The following is a 13,117-nucleotide window of genomic DNA, read 5'->3' as shown; positions in this document are numbered from 1 at the left end:
CTCATTGCTCTTCATATCACGCATTGTGCCTCATTACACTTATACACTTTTCTCAATGTTATGCAAATTGCTCTAAATCTGGGCTGTCCAAACTAAAGTCTAAGGGCCACATGTTTTTTTTTTTCTGTCACGGCACCAATTTAAAAAACATGAATATTTTTTGTTTTTGAAAAAACAGTTGTTTAAGGGCCAGAGTCTCAAAAAGTTGCTGGTATTAAGAGAAATCATCTGCTTATTTTACTGAGCATTATATTGTAAAGTAAGTGTATTCCTTAACGGGACATGAAACCCAAAAATTGTCTTTCATGATTTAGGTAGAACATACAATTTTATACAACTTTCCAGTTTACTTCTATTATCAAATTTGTTTCATTCTCTTGGTATCATTTGTTGAAGGAGCAGCAATGCACTACTGCATTCTAACTGAACACATGGGTGAGCCAATGACAATCGGTAAATACAGTATATGCAGCTACCAATCAGCAGCTAGAGCCTAGGTTATTTGCTGCTCCTGAGCATACCTAGTTAATCCTTTGAGGAAAGGATAACACGAGAAGGAAGCAAATTAAATAATAGAAGTAAATTGTAAAGTTGTTTAAAATTGTATGTTATGTCTAAATCATGAATGTCTCATTATGACTTTACTGTCCCTTTAATATAAAGCATATTAGTGAACTCCCCTTAACCCCTTAAGGGCCGGGCATTTCAGACTAAAACTTCCCCAAAAGACCAGAGCATTTTTAGCATTTTTGCCATCACTACATTTAAACAGAAATAGAGCCTTTTTTATATTTACCTATCAAAAAAAAAAAAAATATATATATATATATATATATATTTGTAGACAACCCAAAGTATTGATCTAGGCCCATTTTGGTATATTTCATGCCACCATTTCACCGCCAAAAGCAGTCAAATAAAAAAAATTGTTAACTTTTTCACAAACTTTAGGTTTCTCACTGAAATTATTCACTTACTGCTTGTGCAGTCATGGCACAAATGGTTGTAAATGCTTCTCTGAGATCCCCTTTGTTCAGAAATAGCAGACATATATGGCTTTGACATTGCTTTTTGGTAATTAAAAGGCCGCTAATTGCAGCTGCGCATCACACTTGTATTAGGCCCAGCATTGAAGAAGTTAATTAGGTAGCTTGTAGGGTTAATTTTAGCTTTAGTGTATAGATTACCCTCCCATCTGACACATCCCACCCCCTGATCCCTCTCAAACGGCTCTCTTCCCTCCCCCACCCCACAATGGTCACCCCCATCTTAAAGTGATGGTAAATTGAGTGCAATTTGAAGTTAAAAACTTATTCCTCAAGTCTCTATCACCTAAATCCCTACGTTTTTTTATTTTAAAACTCAAACGTTTGTTTTAAAAATAATATTTTACTTACTGAGCATTATCGCTCCTTGTTCCGCCCCCGGGATTACTTCCTGAACTGTGTATGGGCCGTAGTAGAGACAAGAACTACCCGCTCTCTACGTCATTATATGGGAATATCATTCTTCACATTTCGCTTTGCGCATGCACTAAATTCCCAATACAATACATAGTATACCTGTAGCACATGCGCTTAAGGTAACAAGGGGTGTGTTAGTGTCTTTTTGAGTCGCCGACTGGCCGTGATTTTGATTGCTCGTTCAAAGAAACGTGACTTTCAAAATCAGTGGCGGCTTTTGTACGTGCGGAGGAACGGGGCTCAAATCGAAGGATATAAACATTAAATATTTTCTATTACTGATCGTTTTTGGCAGTTTCATGAATGAAAGTGCATTTATTTTTTTATTATCTATACAATCGCATGTTGGAGTTTGTCATAGATTACCATCACTTTAAGTACTGGCAGAAAGTGTGCCAGTATAAAAATAAAAGGCTGTCCTATATTTTCTGCAGTGTGGGATCCCCCCCACAACAGCTCTCTAACCCTCCTCCTCTACCCATTAGCCGCCATCTTAGGTTTTGGCAGCCAGTATACAGTTTTCCCAAATTTGACAACTTTAGTAAGTAAAACATTTTTTTTTTTAAACACAGAAATAGCGCAATCTCGCTAGTTTTAGCAAGATAGCGACAGAGAGAGGCCCAGGACAGCAGACGCTGGTCCTTAAGGGGTTAATAAGATACACAATTTCCAAGGTGAAGATTCCATTTAAAAAGTTTTAATCATTATCTCATTTTATTTTGAAATGTTCACAAGTGTGAGTGTAATGTAATGTGGTCCTTGGCTATTTGTCACCGACCCTCTTTACAAAAAAAGTTTGGATGCTACTGATGTACATGTGACATACAGGGGCGGAACTACCATTGGTGCCGCAGGTGCAACCTATACATAGGATTGTACACATTCTGCACACGCCTAACGCATGGTAACATTTTTATCTATCTAAAATCATTATACAGCTCAGCATGTATATTATTACTATTGCTTACTACTGAGTTGTTGAGTAGGTCAGCTGCTGTGTACAGACTGTATACACGCAGGAACTTTGATTGATGTATAACATACATGACTCTGCACACACACTCAGGGCTGTGTATACACACTCACTGCTCTGCACACACACTCAGGGCTGTGTATACACACTCATTGCTCTGCACACACACACTCAGGGCTGTGTATACACACTCATTGCTCTGCACACACACACTCAGGGCTGTGTATACACACTCATTGCTCTGCACACACACACTCAGGGCTGTGTATACACACTCATTGCTCTGCACACACACACTCAGGGCTGTGTATACACACTCATTGCTCTGCACACACACACTCAGGGCTGTGTATACACACTCATTGCTCTGCACACACACACTCAGGGCTGTGTATACACACTCACTGCTCTGCACACACACTCAAGGCTGTGTATACACACTCAATGCTCTGCACACACACTCAGGGCTGTGTATACACACTCACTGCTCTGCACACACACTCAGGGCTGTGTATACACACTCACTGCTCTGCACACACACTCAGGGCTGTGTATACACACTCAATGCTCTGCACACACACTCAGGGCTGTGTATACACACTCACTGCTCTGCACACACACTCAGGGCTGTGTATACACACTCAATGCTCTGCACACACACTCAGGGCTGTGTATACACACTCACTGCTCTACACACACACTCAGGGCTGTGTATACACACTCACTGCTCTGCACACACACTCAGGGCTGTGTATACACACTCAATGCTCTGCACACACACTCAGGGCTGTGTATACACACTCACTGCTCTGCACACACACTCAGGGCTGTGTATACACACTCACTGCTCTGCACACACACTCAGGGCTGTGTATACACACTCACTGCTCTGCACACACACTCAGGGCTGTGTATACACACTCACTGCTCTGCACACACACTCAGGGCTGTGTATACACACTCACTGCTCTGCACACACACTCAGGGCTGTGTATACACACTCACTGCTCTGCACACACACTCAGGGCTGTGTATACACACTCACTGCTCTGCACACACACTCAGGGCTGTGTATACACACTCACTGCTCTGCACACACACACACTCAGGGCTGTGTATACACACTCACTGCTCTGCACACACACACACTCAGGGCTGTGTATACACACTCACTGCTCTACACACACACTCAGGGCTGTGTATACACACTCACTGCTCTGCACACACACTCAGGGCTGTGTATACACACTCACTGCTCTACACACACATTCAGGGCTGTGTATACACACTCACTGCTCTGCACACACACTCAGGGCTGTATACACACTCACTGTTCTGCACACACACACACACTCAGGGCTGTGTACACACACTCACTGCTCTACACACACACTCAGGGCTGTGTATACACACTCATTGCTCTGCACACACACACTCAGGGCTGTGTATACACACTCACTGCTCTGCACACACACTCAGGGCTGTGTATACACACTCACTGCTCTGCACACACACTCAGGGCTGTGTATACACACTCATTGCTCTGCACACACACACACTCAGGGCTGTGTATACACACTCACTGCTCTGCACACACACTCAGGGCTGTGTATACACACTCAATGCTCTGCACACACAGTCAGGGCTGTGTATACACACTCACCAGTCTGAATATCAGCACATATTGATCAGTAACATACAAGTTCTGCATAAACATAAATACTGCTCATCATATTACACGCAGCTCAACACACACAACTCTGCATGATACACAGCACTGCACACAAACACACCCAGCTCTGTATGTTACACACAGCACTACACACAAACACACACAACTCTGCATGATACACACAGCACTGCACACGAACACACACAGCTCTGTATGTTACACACAACACTACACACAAACACACACAGCTCTGTATGTTACACACAGCATTACACACAAACACACACATCTGCATGTTACATACAGCTCTGTATGTTACACACAAACACACACAGCTCTGTATGTTACACACAAACACACACAGCTCTGTATGTTACACACAAACACACACAGCTCTGTATGTTACACACAAACACACACAGCTCTGTATGTTACACACAGCACTACACACAACTCTGCATGATACACACAGCACTGCACACGAACACACACAGCTCTGTATGTTACACACAACACTACACACAAACACACACAGCTCTGTATGTTACACACAGCATTACACACAAACACACACATCTGCATGTTACATACAGCTCTGTATGTTACACACAAACACACACAGCTCTGTATGTTACACACAAACACACACAGCTCTGTATGTTACACACAAACACACACAGCTCTGTATGTTACACACAAACACACACAGCTCTGTATGTTACACACAAACACACACAGCTCTGCATGTTACACACAGCACTACACACACACACAGCTCTGCATGTAACACACAGCACTACACACAGCTCTGCTTGTTACACACCGCACTACACACAAACACACACAGCTCTGCATGTTACACACACAGCTCTGCATGTTACACACAGCACTACACACAAACACACACAGCTCTGTATGTTACACACAGCACTACACACACACAAACAGCTCTGTATGTTACACACAGCACTACACACAAACACAGCTCTGTATGTTACACACAGCACTACACACACACACACACACAGTTTTATATATATATATATATATATATATATATATATATATATATGATAGAAGACAGCACTCACTGATCTTGAAAATAGCAATAACTGCTTTTTATTTAAAGGGCCATTAAACCTGGCAAATAATGGTATATATACATAGTGCAGAATTATATAACATTAGCTTAGCGCCAGGTTTCTAAAGCAAATTGTTAGATAGATATTTAGCAAAGGAAATAGAACATCGCTCCTGGCTCTACTGAGCGGGTCTGTTCGGCCGGTCGCACTATTAAAATCAATTGAGTTTAATAGCGAGATCGGGCCGGCTGTGATTAGACAGCGTTCCCAGATGCGCGTAGAAGAAGAAAACAGACCCGCTCAGTAGAGTCAGGAGTGGCGTTCTGTTTTCTTTGCTAAATATCTAACAATTTGCTTTAGAAACCTGGCGCTAAGCTAATGTTATATAATTCTGCACTATGTGCAGAATTATATAACATTATTTGCTAGGTTTACTGGCCCTTTAAGTTTATATACAGTACATATACAGTATATATGTATGTAGGGCATATCATTATCAGTTTTATTATTTATAGGCATGTGTTTGAGTAAAATGGACATTTTTATTTTATTCTATAAACTGCTGACATTTTCCCCAAATTCCAAATAAAAACATTGTCATTTAGAGCATTTATTTGCAGAAAATGACAACTTGTCAAAATAACAAAAAAGATGAAGACCACAAATAATGCAAAACAAACAAGTTCATATTGATTTTTAAACAACACAATACTAATGTTTTATATTAGTAAGAATTCAGACATCAGTATTTGGTGGGATAACCCTGATTTTCAATCACAGCGTTTATGCTTCTTGGCATGCTCTCCGCCAGTTGTTTACATTGCTTTCGGGTGACTTAAAGCCACTCCTGGCGCCAAAATGTAAGCAGTTTGACTTTGTTTTATGACTTGTGACCATCCTTCCACCTCTTGATCACATTCCAGAGGGTTTCCATTGGGGTTGAGTTCTGGAGATTGGGCTGGCCATGACAGGGTCTTCATCTGGTGGTCCTCCATTCACACCTTAATTGACCTGCCTGTGCGGCACGGAGCATTGTCCTGCTGGAAAAAAAAAACAATCCTCAGAGTTGGGGAACATTGTCAGAACAGAAGGAAGCAACACACACACACACACACACTAATCTGCAAGTTACACACTAATAAAATATGTCACATATGCTGCCCTGTGCATACAGTGCTACAGCTCTGTGCACGCAATTCTACATTTTACAATTGGCAGGTTTAAAGAGTTAATCTTAGGCAGAGAGGATGCTGGGATAGATGTATCTGTTTGTTTTATCTGGGTGGCCCTCCTCCTGCTGTTTCTATGGGAACCTCCCCTCCTCATGTTGTCATGGAGACAGGATGTGCAGGGACCAGTGTCTGAAGCAGACACCGACGCCCAGTGTCCTCCCTGAGGGTGTGTCTGGGAAGGTTGCTCCAATTCACAAAAACAATGTTATAACCATCACTAAAGGGTTAACAATTAGCCTGATACTGTTAGTGATACTGAGTTAGTTATGCGAAGACAGCTTTGTAATGTTCATGTCAGCACATGGAGCGGAGATCTCAACAGATATCAGTCTAAGGGCTCCCAAAAGTAAAGCAGAATAAAAATACATATTTTAATATCAAAGGTTGCTTGTTTCCTCTTTTTTTACCTCAAGGTAATTTGATTACATCAATTGTTTCATTATAATCAAATAAATATAGCTGTGTATAATTTGGTACTTAAAAATCTCCAATGGTTAACCCACAATATATGTTTAAATGGGAACAAATTCCAAACCTTTTATTTTATTGGTTTTTTTTTGTTGTTTTTTTTTCTTAACCAATACTTTTAACCTTGTTTTTGTGTACAAATTCCTAGAGACCAAAAAGAAAAATCTGTAACCAAGATTTTTTATTAAAGAGATGCTACAAAATTATAAAAAGTACCAGCTATTTGATGTGCATGTTGACATTTTAGCCCGTCTAGGGAGCGTGAGACAAGCAAAGTTTTTACACAAAAGCAAGAGATGTTTAATGCCACTCCAATTCATGATATGTGTAATAAATAATTTCATATCATTTTGATTAATTTTATAATTAACATTTTTAAATCATCGAATGCATTTACAACTGAACAATTAAGATGATCATATTTATTTTGTGTAAATGTTTTATAGTTGAAAAAGTGTCATTTTACCTCTTTTTTTTGTTTACGTTTTTATTAAACAAATTTGATTTATTAACACCTGAAACAATATGTGCAGAAGGTTTAATGTGCCATGCAAACTGAAAATTGTGTTTTTAGTAAGTCTAAAGTGTAAAAATTTTAAAAATTAAATAACTTTATAAAACATCCATAAACATGTTTTCCTATTGAACCAAATAGCTGTGTTAAATTGGCCCTATGAGAGGTACAGAGGGTTTTTTTCATGACTCGAATACATTTGATAATTGTTAGCTAAGTGGGTTATCTCAGATTTTTCAATTAGATTGAAATGGGTTTAAATTCATAAACTCAATGGTATTTGTCTTGAGCTTGGATTGATTGGTACAACCTATGTGTTTAACCTGTGTGAAAGGGTTAAATGTATAGCCAAGGTCCCACTTAGAGCTGCAACACAGGCAGTAGTCAATTAGTAATGGCATATGCATGAGCTTCTATGGGGTACGGGTATGGTTCATTAGCATAATCTATACCAAATTAGAACATATTGTGTTAGAATATTCCTTTAATGGGCTAAAATAGTCGAAATTGAAATGTGTATGAGTAGATTTTAGTTTTGAATAGAATCATTTTTGCAATATATTTATATTAGTAAAACATACTTCTAGTGAAAGATTTGTTTACACGGCACATATACTGCAGGTGCTGCTCAGAGAGTTAACAGTGACTTACAACTTGAGTCATCACTTACATGATATGGGCCACCATTGGCTCTCAAAGCAGCGGCAGCATTTGAATGAGGAGGCAAGTGCATGTGCAGCCTATGTGCACCTCCCAACATTTACTGCATGATTTCCGGAATGATGGGGTTAAGCCCGTATGTTCAATGGCCCACCAGTATTTTGTGGGTGGGGTCACCTCATGGAAGGGGCGGGTTGAGTACATTCCTTGCAGACTGTGAGAGAACATGAGCATGTCTGGACAGGGTGTGGGCGTGGCTCAGTCAGTCCCTTAAGACCAGGACACTGGGGTTGCGGATGGGACAATCCCGCAAGATGAGGGATGGTTGAGGGCCGTGGCATATGCACGTATGCCACTGAAACAGTACAAACTTTAAGAAGCAGCATTTTTGCTATCAAGAATATTGCATAAATGCTTCTATACAAAATTGGAGTGCAGTCATACTTTTTCAGTTTTGACTATTAAGTCCTTTCCTGTGACAGGGATATACCACCCAGCTGTTGCTGCATGCTGTAGCTAGTAATTGAGACCCCTATATTTGCCTGGAACTGTGGAGGTTTATTCTTGGGACTTTTATTTTTAAATGAAGCTCTTTAATTGTGGTTGAAAATTCTCGAAAAATTTGAATATTGTGCAAAAGTTCATTTATTTCACTAATACAACTTAAAAGGTGAAACTAATATATGAGATAGACTCATTACATGCAAAGCAAGATAGTTCAAGCTGTGATTTGTCATAATTGTGATGATTATGGCTTACAGTTCATGAAAACCCCAAATCCACATTCTCAGAAAATTAGAATATTGTGAAAAGGTGCAATATTCTAGGCTCAAAGTGTCCCACTCTAATCAGCTAATTAAGCCATAACACCGGCAAAGGGTTCCTGAGCCTTTAAATGGTCTCTCAGTCTGGTTCAGTAGGAATCACAATCATGGGAAAGACTGCTGACCTGACAGTTGTGCAGAAAACCATCATTGACACCCTCCATAAGGAGGGAAAGCCTCAAAAGGTAATTGCAAAAGAAGTTGGATGTTCCCAAAGTGCTGTATCAAAGCACATTAATAGAAAGTTATGTGGAAGGGAAAAGTGTGGAAGAAAAAGGTGCACAAGCAGCAGGGATGACCGCAGCCTGGAGAGAATTGTCAGGAAAAGGCCATTCAAAAGTGTTGGGGACTTTCACAAGGAGTGGACTGAGGCTGGAGTCAATCAGGCCCATTTATCAAAGGGCTTGCGGACCTGATCCGACACTGCGGATCAGGTCCGCAAGACCTCGCTAAATGCGGAGAGCAATACGCTCTCCGCATTTAACATTGCACCAGCAGCTCACAAGAGTTAAAATTAGGTTAAAATTAGGTTAAAATTTCACTTGCAGTTAAAATTAGGTTAAAAATACAACATCTAAAATAGCGAAAATCACAATAAAAGATAATAATAGGATAATAAGTAAAACCAACCTAAAAACTAAAGGGTTTAGGTCGATTAAAACCTGTTACACACAACAGCTCAAACAGATTATCTCCTCTAATATGGCTAATGTAACAAAAGTGGGAGGTGACTTCACCATCCGGTGTAGGTTATAACAACAGCAAAGGTCCTAATAGATAAATATCAATGTGGTTATGTGTCATAGAAAACGGATACCACAATTTGAAAGATGGATACCACAATAGAAAAAATAACATAAGATGTATATATAACCAAATTAAAAATTCAATCCTATCCGGAACAGATTGGAAAAGACAAAAAACAAAAACTTAGTGAGTATAATGGATAGCTCTAAAGTGACAGATTCAAAACTCACAATGTGGAAAAATGCAATGTGTAAAAGTGTATATAACACACAATGTGTGAAAATAAAAATGTGTAAAAATGTGTAAAAATCCAGAGCAAATTCTGCATCTCATTTGGAAACCAAGGACCCAGAGTATGGAGGAAGAATGGAGAGGCACACACTGCAAGATGCATGAAGTCCAGTGTGAAGTTTCCACAGTCTGTGTTGATTTGGGGAGCCATGTCATCTGCTGGTGGTGGTCCACTGTGCTTCATTAAAGTCCAGGGTCAACGCAGCCGTCTACCAGGAGATTTTGGAGCACTTCATGCTTCCTTCCGCAGACGAGCTCTATGGTTATGCTGACTTCATTTTCTAGCAGGACTTGGCACCTGCCCACACTGCCAAAAGCACCAAAACCTGGTTCAATGACCGTGGGATTACTGTGCTTGATTGGCCAGCAAACTCGCCTGACCTGAACCCCATAGAGAATCTATGGGGCATTGCCAAGAGAAAGATGAGACATGAGACCGAACAATGCAGAAGAGCTGAAGGCCGCTGTTGAAGCATCCTGGTCTTCCATAACACCACAGCAGTGCCACAGGCTGATAGCTTCCATGCCACGTTGCATTGAGGCAGTAATTGCTACAAAAGGGGCCCAAACCAAGTGCTGAGTACATACAGTATGCATGCTTATACTTTTCAGAGGTCCGATATTGTTCTATGTACAATCCTTGTTTTATTGATTGCATGTAATATATTCTAATTTTCTGAGATTGTGGATTTGGGGTTTTCATGAGTTGTAAGCCATAATCAACGCAATTATGACAAATCACGGCTTGAACTATCTTGCTTTGCATGTAATGAGTCTATCTCATATATTAGTTCCACCTTTTAAGTTGCATTAGTGAAATAAATGAACTTTTGCACAATATTCTAATTTTTCGAGTTTCACCTGTATGTATGATTTGTCCCCAGTGCCTGATCTATAAAATTCCTACATACTAGAATATGTCTGCAGACCTGACAACTTTGAAAGTATTTCACAGTGAGCATTAAAAGGACTGTAACGTCAACCTTAAACACTCAGGTTTTGAGCAGCTTTGCAGTTTACTTCTATTACAAACTTTGCTTAGATCTCTTGGTATCCTTTGTTAAACAGTAACCTTAGGTGAGCTCAGGAGAGTGCACATGTCTTTAGCCACCTGGCAGCAGTGAGTGCAGCAAGGTTTATCGCAGTGTTATACATAGTTGAAAACTCTGCTACTGCGGAGTGTCTGTAGCATTCCATGGTAGCAGAGTTTATAACTATGTATAACATTGCTATAAACATTGTTATAAACACTGCTGCCAGATTGCTAAGGAGACATGCAAGCTACTAAGTTCACCTGGGGTTAACAAAGAATAACTTTACTGTCCCTTTAAAACCACAAAAAGTGTCTTCACAGAACAGAATCTGTTATATACAATGTGTTTTTTTTTCTTTTGAATGTTGAGTATTAGTAAAGATTATTTTTATTTAACATTTCATTTATTTTTAGTAGTTTTAAATAATTAATATTTAACATTTTTCTTTTGCCCTATATTTTGAATTGGGTTGCTTTAGGTAAGTAAATTGTACTCTTCATGTAGCAGATCAGGCTATAATGAATCAGTAGTAGATGGGCAATATGTGTCACTGCTGACACCTGCTGGTCATATTTAGAAAATGAAGATGATGTGAAAATTGTGCACTAATATGCATAATTTATGTTTGCTCATAAAAAATGATTACTTACCTTCTGAAAATGGCTTATTTAAAGACATCACTGACTAATGCTTTTCATAGTTTTCCTATTTATAATGTTTCCCCTTTTCAAACTACATTATTGATAATCTCGTCCTCATAAACAATTTAAGCAAACTATTATAGAATAGCTTTCTGTTTGTCAATAGATTTGTATGTATAAAAGTACCTACTATGAGGTATATTTATTAACCCCTTAGTGACCACAGCACTTTTCCATTTGTTGACCGTTTGGGACCAAGGCTATTTTTACATTTCTGCGGATTTTGTGTTTAGCTGTAATTTTCCTCTTACTCATTTACTGTACCCACACATATTTTATACCATTTTCTTGCCATTAAATGGACTTTCTAAAAATACCATTATTTTCATCATATCTTATAATTTACTATAGTTGTTTTTATAAAATATGATGAAAAAATAGAAAAAAACACACTTTTTCTAACTTTGACACCCAAAATCTTTTTGCACATCTACAACCACCAAAAAACACCAATGCTAAATAGTTTCTAAATGTTTTCCTGAGTTTAGAAATACCCAAGGTTTATGTGTCCTTTGCTTTTTTTTGCAAGTTATAGGGCAATAAGTACAAGTAGCACTTTGCTATTTCCAAACTATTTTGTTTTTGTTTTCCAAAAGTAGCGATAGTTACATTGTAACACTGATATCTGCCAGGAATCCCTAAATAACCCTTCACATGCATATATTTTTTAAAGGAAGACAACCTAAGGTATTAAACTTGGGGTATTTTGACTCTGTTTATGCAACTATTTTACCACCAATCTATGCCAAAGTTTGAAAAAGTGGTGATTTTTTGACAAAATAGCAATTTAAGAATACATTTACTGAGAACGTTAAGGGTTACTGCCAAATAACACCCCAATATGTGTTCAGCAACATCTCCTGTATAGGTGTGTCGGGTTCTCTGGGGGCTAAAAGGCCTTATGTTTAGGGGGCGCATTCCAGTTTTCCAACTTGGAATTTTCACATCTGTCATCATGCACCCATGTCCTATTTGGGACATTTCTGAAGCCGGCCAATATAAATTACCCCCATCAAAGCAAATATTTTTGAAAAGTAGTCACCCTAGGGTATTTAAAGTGCTGGTATTTTAACACTTTCCATGCACTAATTCAACCACCAGTCTTTGTCAAACTTTTGGGTAGTCATTTTTTTGTTTTATTTTTCACACACATTGTACTTTAGGCATGGATTCTCAGTTCCTGTTATGTGTTACTGACAAAAAACACCTCAATATGTGTTCAACAACATCTCCTGCGTACGGTGATACCACCCATGTATAGGTGTGTTGGGTTCTCTGGGGGCTAAAAGGCCTTATTTTTAGGGGACGCATTCCAGTTTTCCAACTTGGAATTTTCACATCTGTCATCATGCACCCATGTCCTATTTGGGACATTTCTGAAGCCGGCCAATGTAATTTACCCCCATCAAATCCTATATTTTTTAAAAGTAGACACCCCAGGGTATTTGAAATGCTG

At 39.1% G+C, this 13,117-nt stretch overlaps 1 protein-coding gene across 3 annotated transcripts in view; it reads left to right on the top strand.

Annotated features, from left to right (window-relative positions):
- The window catches only part of FXYD6 (FXYD domain containing ion transport regulator 6), a 97,133-nt gene that overhangs the window by 46,807 nt on the left and 37,209 nt on the right, over window positions 1-13,117 (top strand). The gene's annotated exons all lie outside the window — the stretch shown is intronic.

Source organism: Bombina bombina, chromosome 8 (genome assembly GCF_027579735.1).
Source record: "Bombina bombina isolate aBomBom1 chromosome 8, aBomBom1.pri, whole genome shotgun sequence".
In the NCBI taxonomy this organism is placed as follows: Eukaryota; Metazoa; Chordata; class Amphibia; order Anura; family Bombinatoridae; genus Bombina; species Bombina bombina.
Note: the sequence above shows the minus strand (reverse complement) of the source record. Positions and strands in the feature narration are given on the sequence as shown.